A 14,146-nucleotide genomic window follows, 5' to 3' on the forward strand; every position below is an offset into this window, starting at 1 on the left:
AACAGTTTCACAAAAAGGTACATCAGAAGCAAAACGGGTTCTGTTGGAGCTTTGTGTCTTCAGGTCAGAGGTGGAAGTTTGACCTGAAGAATATGGGGAAGAGGTTTCTTTACTTCCTCTACATGGGTGAAGAAACAGCTGACAATAGGTCATTAAGGTCTTGGGCATTAGAGGGTCTTCCTCATGGGAGAGGGGGGTACCGCGTCTCGTCCAGTAAACACATGACATCTCCCTGGAGGCTGTCTCCTCGCATGTGATCCTCCCTCATATAGCCACCCCTAGGGTCAGGATCAGTTGGCGGCGGCTGCCATCCCCTGGCCACATGGGGAGAAGCCACCGCCGGGGAATCCGTGATGCCTCCACTGAATTCATCACAGGTGTTAGCAGGGCAAGAGAATACTTGTTCGAATGGAAAAAAGTGTTGTTGTCACCTTCACGATATTCAAATCGAACACAGGTCTGAAAACAAGGAAGGAGCTACGCGCTTATTGTGGCATGGAGCCATGTTTACTATTAGTGGGGCTTTGACGCAAGCGTTGGGTAACCGCCTAGTTGAAGAAACCGCCAATTAAGAACAGCCGCCCTACTAAATGACACAGTTTAGGGTGCTACAAGAGAGAGTAGAGGAAAATAGGAAGGCACTTTACATTACTAACCGAATATTTAAAGACGAGTGCAAATATTTAATGACCATCATGATTGCGCGGTGTACAATATTTATAGAAGAGGCACCCGGCTGTCTTCATTAGCTCTTGGCAGTCCCATCTTATCTCTCTTGGGTTTGCCTGTTCGGGACTCTGCCTCTCTGGTGGATTGGTACACTATAACTTGCCAAGGTAGCGGTGGCGACCAGGCGATCACAGGCCGCTGTCTTCTTCAAAGTGCGTCTGACGCGCTGCCAAGCACATTCTGTGTCGATTATCTTTGGGTATTGTACTGCAAGGCACTTTCTTGGCCTCTTGAGTGGATTGGACATCTATGGATCACACTAAGAAGGCATTGCATGCCTGGTCCTTGGAGCTTAACCCACAAGCTGCAATACCGTGGAGAGGAACTCAAAGTTAATGGAAGGACGTAGGTACCCCTAGGGCGAGGCTCAGTGGAAGTGTGTGTGTGTGTGTGTGTGTGTATATATATATATATATATTCAGAAACACCAGTTTAGTGCATGTGGTGCTATAGCAGATTCTGAATGCCCTTAAATTGGCTATGGTCCTTTATGTTATCTTCCCAAAGATGGGAACCCAAGACATGTAGGCCAGCATGGAGCTGGAGATCTCAGTTGCTGGAAGTCATTATAGCCTCCACCAATTGCAGGCATAACACCAAACCTCAGTGCCAAAGGTGGCATCCAAGCCCATTAAGAGGTCAAAAGTCAGGAAACAGGGTTTGGGCGGTCGTAACCTGAGCTGTGTAGGTGTTGTGATCAGAGGAACACACAAGCGTATTTAATTTAGAGCAACTCAGAGTGATTACACACATGATTGTTGTGATAAATGCTTGTCAATTGTGCCTTGTCCCCAAAGGGGAGCCACCGATTTTGGGACTGGGAGGGGATTTTGCGTCGCTTAATATCCCTTAGGGTACAGGCAAGGCAAGCGTAATCCCACTGGGGGTTACCCCCCCCTTTCTACACCTCACTGCAACACACATTCACAAGTATTTCTTGGTTATGTGGGAACTGATCAGTACAACAGGATACAGGGCCCTTTAAAAGGTGGATGGTTTTGTTTCTGACTGGCCTTACTAACCTCTCTGCTTAGGGAACGGAACCAATGGAGCCTTGCCTCTCATTTCGGAGAGGAACATAAAGGACCCGTGTCCCCTGCAGTGGAGGAAGAACTGGTCTGACTGCGAGCGACAGAAGCCTGCGCCGGAGCAGAGAGGAAGAGACAGGATCCTGGAGGACGGGCCACGCAAACAGCGTGGTGGGCCGAGGAAATCAGAAGCCCACGCAATGCTGTTGAGTTGAGGGAGACAGAGAGCCCAAGGAGAGACTGAGCCACCACTAAAGCGGCACACAGGTGCCCAACAGGAGCGATGCCCAGGTCCTGTCAGTCGCAGACAGCAGGAAACTGAAATAAGAAACCCAACCATGAATAAGACGGAGTCAGGGTTTGCACGAAATGGAGAAATCATCTGCCCCGACGTGCAACACCGCTGACAACCAGGTACGCGGCTGACAGAAAGGAGCAGGAGGAGGGCTGTGAAGCATCGAATACCCCATGAGGGATGAGTGCATTATGTAACTGAGGCAGCCTGAGAAGGCCAGATAGCCCACAGTGGGCTGAGCACCAAGATACCCCATGAGGGAGTGATACTAAAGAGAAGCTACGAAGGACTGGGAAGCCGTCTAGCCTATGCAAGCCCAAGAATCCCAGCTTCCCGCGAAGGGCTGAGAAGCCATCTAAACTATGCAAGCCTGAAAATCCAAGCTTCCCACTGAGGGCTGAGATGCCGTCTAGCCTATGCAAGCCCAAGAATCCAAGATTCCCACGGAGGGCTGAGAAGTCGTCTAGCCTATGCAAGCCCGAGAATCCAAGCTTCCCACGAAGGGATGAGAAACCACCTAGCCTATGCAAGCCTGAGAATCAAAGCTTCCCATGAAAGGATGAGAAACCACCTAGCCTATGCAAGCCTGAGAATCAAAGCTTCCCACGAAGGGATGAGAAGCCGTCTAGCCTATGCAAGCCTGAGAATCCAAGCTTCCCACGAAGGGATGACAAGTCGTCTACCCTATGCAAGCCTGAGAATCAAGGCTTCCCACAAAGGGATGAGAAGCTGTCTAGCCTATGGAAGCCTGAGAATCCAGGTGTCACACTAAGGGCTGAGAAGTCGTCTAGCCTATGCAAGCCTCAGAATCCAGGCTTCCCACGAAGGGATGAGAAGCCGTTTAGCCTATGCAAGCCTGAGCATCCAAGCTTCCCACAGAGGGCTGAGAAGCCATCTTGCCTATGCAAGCCTGAGAATCCAGGCTTCCAGGAAGGGCTGAGAAGTCATCTAGCCTATGCAAGCCTCAGAATCCAGGCTTCCCACAAAGGGATGAGAAGCTGCCTAGCCTATGGAAGCCTGAGAATCCAGGTGTCACACTAAGGGCTGAGAAGTCGTCTAGCCTATGCAAGCCTCAGAATCCAGGCTTCCCACGAAGGGATGAGAAGCCGTTTAGCCTATGCAAGCCTGAGCAACCAAGCTTCCCACAGAGGGCTGAGAAGCCATCTTGCCTATGCAAGCCTGAGAATCCAGGCTTCCAGGAAGGGATGAGAAGCTGGCTAGCCTATGCAAGCCAGAGAATCCAGGCTTCCCACAAAGGGATGAGAAGCTGCCTAGCCTATGCAGGCCTGAGAATCCAAGCTTTCCATGGAGGGCCGAGAAACCGTCTAGCCTATGCAAGCCTGAGACTCCTAGCTTCCCACGAAGGGTTGAGAAGCCGTCTAGTCTGTGCAAACCTTGAGAATCCAAGCTTCCCACGAAGGGATGAGAAGCCGTCTAGTCTATGCAAGCCTGAGAATCCAAGCTTCCCACTAAGGGATGAGAAGCCGTCTAGCCTATGCAAGCCTGAGAATCCAGGCTTCCCACAAAGGGATGAGAAGCCATTTAGCCTTTCCAAGCCTGAGAATCCAAGCTTCCCACGAAGGGATGAGAATCCATCTAGTCTATGCAAGCCTGAGAATTCAAGCTTCCGAAGAAGGGATGAGAAGCCGTCTAGCCTATGCCAGCCTGGGAATCCAAGCTTCCCACGAAGGGATGAGAAGCCGTTTAGCCTATGCAAGCCTGAGAATCCAGGCATCCCACGAAGGGATGAGAAGCCATCTAGCCTATGCAAGCCTGCGAATCCAGGCTTCCCACAAAGGGATGAGAAGCCATTTAGCCTTTGCAAGCCTGAGAATCCAAGCTTCCCACGAAGGAATGAGAAGCCGCCTAATCTATGCAAGCCTGAAAATCCAAGCTTCCCAAGAAGGGATGAGACGCCGTCTAGCCTATGCAAGCCTGATAATCCAGGCTTCCCACGAAGGGATGAGAAGCCATTTAGCCTATGCAAGCCCGAGAATCAAAGCTTCCCATGGAGGGCCAAGAAACCGTCTAGCCTATGCAAGCCTGAGAATCCAAGATTCCCACGAAGGGATGAGAATCCGTCTAGTCTATGCAAGCCTGAGAATCCAAGCTTCCCAAGAAGGGATGAGAAGCCGTCTAGACTATGCCAGCCTCAGAATCCAGGCTGTTTAGCCTATGCAAGCCTGAGAATCAAAGCTTCCCATGGAGGGCTGAGAAGCCGTCTAGCCTATGCAAGCCTGAGAATCCAGGCTTCCCTGGGCTGAGACGCCATCTAACCTATGCAAGCCTGAGTATCCAAGCTTCCCAAGAAGGGATGAGACGCCGTCTAGCCTATGCCAGCCTGAGAATCCAAGCTCCCCACGAAGGTATGAGAAGCCATTTAGCCTATGCAAGCCTGAGAATCAAAGCTTCCCATGGAGGGCCAAGAAACCATCTAGCCTATGCAAGCCTGAGTGTCAGAATCCAGTTGCCCACGTCGTGTAGCCGAAGAGTTCTTCCTCCTGATGGAACCCTCTGGCCCCAGGAATGGACAGCCAGAGCGATCAATCAGAGGAAAGAACGGATACCTGATGAGACCCAGAGGACGCAGGAGTTGTAATGTAGATGACGCAAAAGTTGTAATGCAGAAGTCAGGGTGGTACGAGTAGCCGAGGACAGGCGTTGGATCTGTAAGTGAGGAGTTAACACAATACAGATAATATAACAACCGCCCTTCTGACCAAACCCGAACACAACAGAAAGAATGCAATACGTTGATCCCAATTCTGATAACAACCCCTAGGCTTACCGTTACTCCGGGGAGAATCAGATGGAACCAGGAAGAGAAGAACTCCGAAGTCCACAATGCAGAATTCCAGCAAAGCTCCACCACCTATCCCGCCGGCACGAGGACGCCTAATACACACTAGATAGTGTGCGTCACAAGGAAACCCCAGGTTGGAAGTTCATAAGTTCCAAGTTCAATAATCCGAAAGTTCAAGAGTTCCAAGGTCAACAATCCAAAGTTCAAGAAAAGTTCCAAAGTTCCTCAAAATACCCAGATGCAGTCCAGATGATTGATGATCCAGAAGATAACCGAAGAGCAACCAAAACCAATGGGCGAAGGCTAGGAAATCCGTGAGCGGTCCGAGGTCGAAGAATGATGCGGGCAGCAAACAAGAACAAGGCAGTCCAAAATCCAAAGCCAGGTAAACGGTCCGGGTCGAGGCAACGAGGTAATCAGAAATGCTGGAGGGAAGGGGAAGGGAAAGGGACAGAACCGGGATGATAAGGAACACTGGATACAAGGTACAAGATACGAGGCGCCACCAATTCTCAATCAGAAGCACCGATCTGGAGTGTAGGCGGAGAATATAAAGGTGAGGTCACATGACAGCGTTCCGCGGCTTCCAGCGTCGACCGTGGGAAACGCTGAGAGGACGCCAGCGTTGCCATGCCAACTTCCAAGCCCCTGGTTGTAGTGTTCTTAAAGGGCTATGCATCCGTTTCTTGACAGTGCTTACACGCCGGTACATGACAGTTTCCTCCCTCAAAGGGGGCGTCACCCCCCGAGCCGACCAGAAACGAGACAATAGGGCCGGAGCATGGATGTTTCCCACAGGTTCCCACGTACGGTCTTCGGGACCATAGCCCTTCCAATCGACCAGATAGAGACGTCTGCCCCTTCGGACTTTGGTATCCAAGATCGCACCCACCTCATATTCATCAAAACCACGCACCCTAATCGGTGGTGGATGAGCAGGAAGTCTGGTAGATGGGTGGCATGGTTTCACTAGAGAGACATGGAATACCGGGTGTACCTTCCATTTTGCAGGAAGAGCCAATCGGAGGGCCGCAGGGTTAATAACCTGCAGAATGCTGTAGGGACCCACGAACCGAGGCAACAGGGATCTTCGACCAGGCAGGCGTAGATTTTTTGTGGACAGCCAGACCCTCATCCCCGGTCGGTAGTTAGGAGCCGGTGAGCGATGTGCATCTGCCGATGACTTAGTACGTGACTGGGCCTGTAATAGTTGACTCTTAACTATAGCGTGGGTATCTGATAGGTTCCTGAGACAACCAGCGGCAGCCGGATTTTGTAATGGCCAATCAGCAATACTGGGCAAAGAACGGGGGTGCTGGCCATATAGTGCAAAGAACGGAGATATACCTGTCGCCGTATGCATAGAGTTATTGTAGGCGAACTCGGCCAGAGGTAGAACAGAAACCCACGTATCTTGGCGTTGGTGGGTAAGACATCGTAGATACTGTTCCATGGTGGCGTTAAGCCTCTCTGTTTGCCCATCGGTTTGTGGATGGTATGCACTAGAGTACCTGCCGTCTATACCCAACGTTGAAGTCACGGCTCTCCAAAAACGAGAAGTGAACTGTGGTCCCCGGTCAGTAACAAGAATGGAAGGCAGACCGAATCTTCGGTAGACGTTCTTCAAGAACAGTTCCGCCAAAACCGGAGCAGAAGGAATCCCCTGGCAGGGTACAAACAAGGCTGATTTAGTGAAATAGTCCACGACCACCCATATAGTGTCGTAGCCGTCGACTACCGGAAGCTCTACTACGAAATCCATAGAGACCATTAACCAAGGCTTGTCTGGAATAGGCATGGGTTGAAGCAGGCCCACCGGTTTGCCCGGTTGATGTTTGCACTGTGCACAAATGGCACAAGAAACGATGTATTCCCGAACATCGTGTGACATGGAGGGCCACCAGCACCACCTTCTCAAAAGGTCAATAGTTTTCCCAGTACCTGGATGTGCCGCTACCGCTGAATCGTGACACCATTGTATGGCGGTGTGTCTTGTGTCGGAGTCAGGCACATATATTTTACCCTCCTTATAAGGCAATGAATTGATGACCTCCAACCCCAGGCTAGAAATCTCGGAGAGAGTAGTTCTCACCCATTCTTGTATCCTTGTTTTCAGAGAGGGGCGCAAGGTACACCCACACACCACTTGATTGGGTAATAGAAGAGCTCCTTTAAGCTTGGATGGTTCAGGGACTCCATGGATGCGGGAAAGAGCATCAGCCTTCGAATTCAGAGAACCAGGGCGATAGGTAATGGTGAAGTTGAACATGGCGAAAAATTCATGCCACCTGGCATGACGTGCCGTGGTACACTTCACTGATTGCAGTGCCAAGAGATTCCGATGATCAGTAAACACTTGAACTGGTTCGGAAGACCCCAAAAGATGATGTCTCCATACCATAAAGGCGTCTCTTACAGCCAACAATTCCCGTTCTGTGATCGTATAATTCCTATCGTAAGAGGTGAGTTTTCTGGAGTGATACGCAACAGGATGTAAACCAGCGGACTCAGGGCAAAGTTGGGACAGGATAGCTCCCAGTGCAACATCTGAAGCATCTGCTTCTACAATGAAAGGCAAAGAGGGATCCGGATGTTGAAGGACGGGAGCCGTGGTAAAAGCAGATTTTTAGGCCTCAAAAGCCTGTTGAGCTTCCTCGTTCCATTCAAACAAACTTTTAGTGCTGGTTAGTTTAGTAAGTGGAGAGGCAATGGCTGAAAAGTCTTGGATAAACCGCCGATAGAAATTTGCAAAACCTAGGAAGGATTGCAGAGCCTTCAAGGTATCAGGGCGAGGCCACTCCAATATCGCGGTGATCTTAGACTGGCTCATTTGCACTCCCCGGCTAGTGATATCATAGCCTAGGAACTCTACCTCGGTTTCATGAAACCTGCACTTGTCCAACTTAGCATACAAGTGGTACTCTCTTAGACGTTGCAAAACGTTGGAGACATGGATGACGTTAGTGTCCACCGAAGGAGAGTAAACCAAGATGTCATCTAAGTAAACGACTACGTACTGGTCTAGCATGTCATGAAATACGTCGTTGATGAAGTATTGGAAGGTCGCCGGAGCGTTACATAAGCCAAAGGGCATAACGCAGTATTCGAAGAGGCCATATTTGGTTTTGAAGGCCGTCTTCCACTCGTCGCCTTCGCGAATCCGGACGAGATTGTAGGCTCCCCTCAAATCCAATTTAGTGAACACCTTAGCTGCACCCAATTGGTCCAATAAGACTGAAATCAGAGGAATCGGATACTGATTTCTGATCGTGACGGCATTTAAAGCACGGTAATCGATGCAAGGACGCAGGTCCCCCTCCTTCTTAGGGACAAAGAACATGGGTGAGGCAGCAGGTGAGCGGGAAGGACGAATAAAGCCAGTAACCAAGGATTTGTCAATATATTCCTTCAAAATCACGTCCTCTTTAGGTGTCAGGGAATATATGCGCCCAGACGGAATCTTAGCTCCAGGAATCAGCTCGATAGGGCAGTCATAGGGCCTGTGGGGTGGAAGTATCTCTGCCCCACGTGCGTCGAATACGTCCTGATAATTCCTGTACACCATAGGAAGGACAGTGTTAAGTACTGCCCCCACAGTACGGGTAGTTTCAGCAAGAGCATGACTTGGATTGGTGATCTCCGAACTGATAGTGAGGCATCTCCTTTCACAGTAATCCGACGGAAAACATACCTCCCCAGAATGCCAATCCACAGAAGGATTATGCAATCTTAACCAAGGTAAACCAAGAATGAATTTAAACTGTGGTGCCGCAATGAGATCAAAGTAGATGCTCTCTTGATGACCGCAGTCAGTGATCATGGTGAGGTCAGTAGTCCGCTTCGTCACTAACCCAGAGACCAAGGAAGAGCCATCTACCGAATTTACCACTTCAGGACATGATTTGTGCGTAACTGGTAGACCCAACTCCTGAGCATAAGTGGCATCCACGTAATTCCCTGTGGCGCCTGAGTCCAGGACCATCATCACGGCCCATTTCTCAGAACCGGGAGACGACAGGGAAACAGATAGACAATAAGGACAGTATATTGTAGGGTCTATCGAAGAAACACCCGGCATCTGGACCCCTTCAGTCACCGGGTTTTGGCGTTTCCCTGTTTCTTAGCAGGTTTTTTCGTACATTCTCGGAGCAAGTGGTCTGAACCTCCGCAATAGAAACATAATCCATTCTTTCTCCGGTGTTCCCTAACTTCAGCCGAGAGAGGAGTTCTAAGTGCCCCAATCTGCATGGGTTCCGTGGATCCAGCGGCAGGTAAAGGAACGGAGATAGCAACAGGAGGAACCGTTCTCTTTTCACCCCTCCGTGCTGCTTGTCGGGAATCGATCTGGAGAACCAAATCCAACAGTTCCGAAAAAGCAGTAGGTATCACCGGAACGGTAGCCAGTGTGTCTTTTAGGGAGTCGGATAGCCCTTTATAGAAGAGAGAAGCCTTCTTCTCTTCGGGCCAATTAGTTTCCGCCACCAGCTGATTGAACTTGGCTAGATAGGACAGGAGAGGTGTACTGCCTTGTTGGAGACCAAGCAGTTCTAAATCCGTAGCTTGTGTGGCATAACGTGTGTCGAACACACGACTCATAGCCTCAATTAGGGCGTCACAATTGTAAAGAAGATGACTGCCCTCTTCCAACAACGGATTAGCCCAGGCAGCCGCGGTACCCCCTAAATGAGATAACAGAAACGCCGCCTTAGTAGTGGAATCTGGAAAAGAGACAGGACGACACAGAAAGTGTAGTCTACATTGGTTCAAAAAGGTCCTAAAGGTCTTGGGGTCTCCACTGAAGCGTTCCGGTGGAGCCAAAGGGAACTGGGTAGCCATATAAACTGGTCCAGCACCCTGTTGGGATGGACCAGCACCTGCCCCAGAGACACTGGCCAAAGGTGGGGCAGCTGCCCCAAGGGGTTGGAACCCTGCTTGCAACTCATCAATGCGTCGCTGCGTGGCTGAATGAGCCGCAGTCATATCATTACGTAAATCGGCCACCAATTGTAAAATAGTGGACAGCGTCTCATTGGTATCCATATTGAAAGGCTTCTGATTATGTCAGAATCCAGTTGCCCACGTCGTGTAGCCGAAGAGTTCTTCCTCCTGATGGAACCCTCTGGCCCCAGGAATGGACAGCCAGAGCGATCAATCAGAGGAAAGAACGGATACCTGATGAGACCCAGAGGACGCAGGAGTTGTAATGTAGATGACGCAAAAGTTGTAATGCAGAAGTCAGGGTGGTACGAGTAGCCGAGGACAGGCGTTGGATCTGTAAGTGAGGAGTTAACACAATACAGATAATATAACAACCGCCCTTCTGACCAAACCCGAACACAACAGAAAGAATGCAATACGTTGATCCCAATTCTGATAACAACCCCTAGGCTTACCGTTACTCCGGGGAGAATCAGATGGAACCAGGAAGAGAAGAACTCCGAAGTCCACAATGCAGAATTCCAGCAAAGCTCCACCACCTATCCCGCCGGCACGAGGACGCCTAATACACACTAGATAGTGTGCGTCACAAGGAAACCCCAGGTTGGGTTCATAAGTTCCAAGTTCAATAATCCGAAAGTTCAAGAGTTCCAAGGTCAACAATCCAAAGTTCAAGAAAAGTTCCAAAGTTCCTCAAAATACCCAGATGCAGTCCAGATGATTGATGATCCAGAAGATAACCGAAGAGCAACCAAAACCAATGGGCGAAGGCTAGGAAATCCGTGAGCGGTCCGAGGTCGAAGAATGATGCGGGCAGCAAACAAGAACAAGGCAGTCCAAAATCCAAAGCCAGGTAAACGGTCCGGGTCGAGGCAACGAGGTAATCAGAAATGCTGGAGGGAAGGGGAAGGGAAAGGGACAGAACCGGGATGATAAGGAACACTGGATACAAGGTACAAGATACGAGGCGCCACCAATTCTCAATCAGAAGCACCGATCTGGAGTGTAGGCGGAGAATATAAAGGTGAGGTCACATGACAGCGTTCCGCGGCTTCCAGCGTCGACCGTGGGAAACGCTGAGAGGACGCCAGCGTTGCCATGCCAACTTCCAAGCCCCTGGTTGTAGTGTTCTTAAAGGGCTATGCATCCGTTTCTTGACAGTGCTTACACGCCGGTACATGACACTGAGAATCCAAGCTTCCCACGAAGGAATGAGAAGCCGCCTAATCTATGCAAGCCTGAAAATCCAAGCTTCCCAAGAAGGGATGAGACGCCGTCTAGCCTATGCCAGCCTGAGAATCCAAGCTTCCCACGAAGGGATGAGAAGCCGTTTAGCCTATGCAAGCCTGAGAATCCAGGCTTCCCACAAAGGGATGAGAAGCCATTTAGCCTATGCAAGCCTGAGAATCAAAGCTTCCCATGGAGGGCCAAGAAACCGTCTAGCCTATGCAAGCCTGAGAATCCAAGATTCCGACGAAGGGATGAGAAGCCGTCTAGTCTATGCAAGCCTGAGAATCCAAGCTTCCCAAGAAGGGATGAGAAGCCGTCTAGACTATGCCAGCCTCAGAATCCAGGCTGTTTAGCCTATGCAAGCCTGAGAATCAAAGCTTCCCACGGAGGGCTGAGAAGCCGTCTAGCCTATGCAACCCTGAGAATCCAGGCTTCCCTGGGCTGAGAAGCCATCTAACCTATGCAAGCCTGAGTATCCAAGCTTCCCACGGAGGGCTGAGAAACTGTCTAGCCTATGCAACCCTTAGAATCCAAGCTTCCCACGAAGGGATGAGAAGCCGTCTAGTCTATGCAAGCCAGAGAATCCAAGCTTGCCACGAAGGGATGAGAAGCCGTCTAGCCTATGCAAGCCTGAGAATCAAAGCTTCCCATGGAGGGCCGAGAAGTCTCTAGCCTATGCAAGCCTGAGAATCCTGTCTCCACGGAGGGCTTAGAAGCCATCTAGCCTAGGCAAGCCTGCTAATCCAAGCTTCCCACGGAGGGCTTAGAAGCCGTCTAGCCTATGCAAGCCTGAGAATCCAGGCTTCCCACAAAGGGATGAGAAGCCGTCTAGCCTATGCAAGCCTGAGAATCCAGGCTTCCCACGAAGGGATGAAAAGCCGTTTAGCCTATGCAAGCCTGAGAATCAAAGCTTCCCACAGAGGGCTGAGAATCCATCTAGCCTATGCAAGCCTGAGAATCCAGGCTTCCCACGGAGGCCTTAGAAGCCATCTTGCCTATGCAAGCCTGAGAATCCAGGCTTCCAGGAAGGGATGAGAAGCCGTCTAGTCTATGCAGGCCTGAGAATCCAAGCTTCCCACGGAGGGCTGTGAAACAGTCTAGCCTATGCAAGCCTGAGACTCCTAGCTTCCCACAAAGGGTTGAGAAGCCGTCTAGTCTGTGCAAACCTTGAGAATCCAAGCTTCCCACGAAGGGATGAGAAGCTGTCTAGTCTATGCAAGCCTGAGAATCCAAGCTTCCCACAAAAGGATGAGAAGCTGTCTAGCCAATGCAAGCCTGAAAATCCAGGCTTCCCACAAAGGGATGAGAAGCCATTTAGCCTTTGCAAGCCTGAGAATCCAGGCTTCCCACAAAGGGATGAGAAGCCATTTAGTCATTGCAAGCCTGGAATCCAAGCTTCCCACGAAGGGATGAGAAGCCGTCTAGCCTATGCCAGCCTGAGAATCCAAGCTTCCCACGAAGGGAAGAGAAGCCGTCTAGCCTATGCAAGCCTGAGAATCAAAGCTTCCCATGGAGGGCTGAGAAGCCGTCTAACCTATGCAAGCCTGAGAATCCAGGCTTCCCTGGCCTGAGAAGCCATCTAACCTATGCAAGCCTGAGTATCCAAGCTTCCCACAGAGGGCTGAGAATCCATCTTGCCTATGCAAGCCTGAGAATCCAGGCTTCCCACAGAGGGCTGAGAATCCATCTTGCCTTTGCAAGCCTGAAAATCCAAGCTTCCCACGAAGGGATGAGAAGCCATCTCGTCTATGCAAGCCTGAGAATCCAAGCTTCCCAAGAAGGGATGAGAAGCCGTCTAGCCTATGCCAGCCTGAGAATCCAAGCTTCCCACGAAGGGATGAGAAGCCGTTTAGCCTATGCAAACCTGAGAATCCAGGCTTCCCACGAAGGGATGAGAAGCCATCTAGCCTATGCAAGCCTGAGAATCCAGGCTTCCCACAAAGGGATGAGAAGCCATTTAGTCATTGCAAGCCTGAGAATCCAAGCTTCCCATGAAGGGATGAGAAGCCGTCTAGCCTATGCCAGCCTGAGAATCCAAGCTTCCCACAAAGGGATGAGAAGCCGTTTAGCTTATGCAAGCCTGAGAATCCAGGCTTCCCATGGAGGGCTGAGAAGCCGTCTAGCCTATGCCAGCCTGAGAATCCAAGCTTCCCACGAAGGTATGAGAAGCTGTTTAGCTTATGCAAGCCCGTGAATCCAGGATTCCCACGAAGGGATGAGAAGCCATTTAGCCTATGCAAGCCTGAGAATCAAAGCTTCCCATGGAGGGCCAAGAAACCGTCTAGCCTATGCAAGCCTGAGAATCCAAGATTCCCACGAAGGGATGAGAAGCCGTCTAGTCTATGCAAGCCTGAGAATCCAAGCTTCCCAAGAAGGGATGAGAAGCCGTCTAGACTATGCCAGCCTCAGAATCCAGGCTTCCCACGAAGGGATGAGAAGCTCTTTAGCCTAATCAAGCCTGAGAATCAAAGCTTCCCACGGAGGGCTGAGAAGCCGTCTAGCCTGTGCAAGCCTTAGAATCCAGGCTTCCCTGGGCTGAGAAGCCATCTAGCCCATGCAAGCCTGAGTATGCATGCTTCCCACGGAGGGCTGAGAAACTGTCTAGCCTATGCAACCCTTGGAATCCAAGCTTCCCACGAAGGGATGAGAAGCCGTCTAGTCTATGCAAGCCAGAGAATCCAAGCTTCCCATGAAGGGATGAGAAGCCGTCTAGCCTATGCAAGCCTGAGAATCAAAGCTTCCCACAGAGGGCCGAGAAGTTGTCTAGCCTATGCAAGCCTGAGAATCCAGGCTTCCACGGAGGGCTTAGAAGCCATCAAGCCTACGCAAGCCTGAAAAATCCAAGCTTCCACAGGGAGGGCTGAGAAGCCGTCTAGCCTATGCAAGCCTGAGAATCCAGGCTTCCAGCAAAGGGATGAGAAGCCGTCTAGCCTATGCAAGCCTGAGAATCCAGGCTTCCCACGAAGGGATGAAAAGCCGTTTAGCCTATTCAAGCCTGAGAATCAAAGCTTCCCACAGAGGGCTGAGAATCCATCTAGCCTATGCAAGCCTGAGAATCCAGGTATCACACTAAGGCCTGAGAAGCCGTCTAGCCTTTGCAAGCCTGAGAATCTAGGCGTCATA

This window comes from Ambystoma mexicanum, chromosome 14 (assembly GCF_040938575.1).
Source record: "Ambystoma mexicanum isolate Mex_15411 chromosome 14, UKY_AmexF1_1, whole genome shotgun sequence".
In the NCBI taxonomy this organism is placed as follows: domain Eukaryota; kingdom Metazoa; phylum Chordata; class Amphibia; order Caudata; family Ambystomatidae; genus Ambystoma; species Ambystoma mexicanum.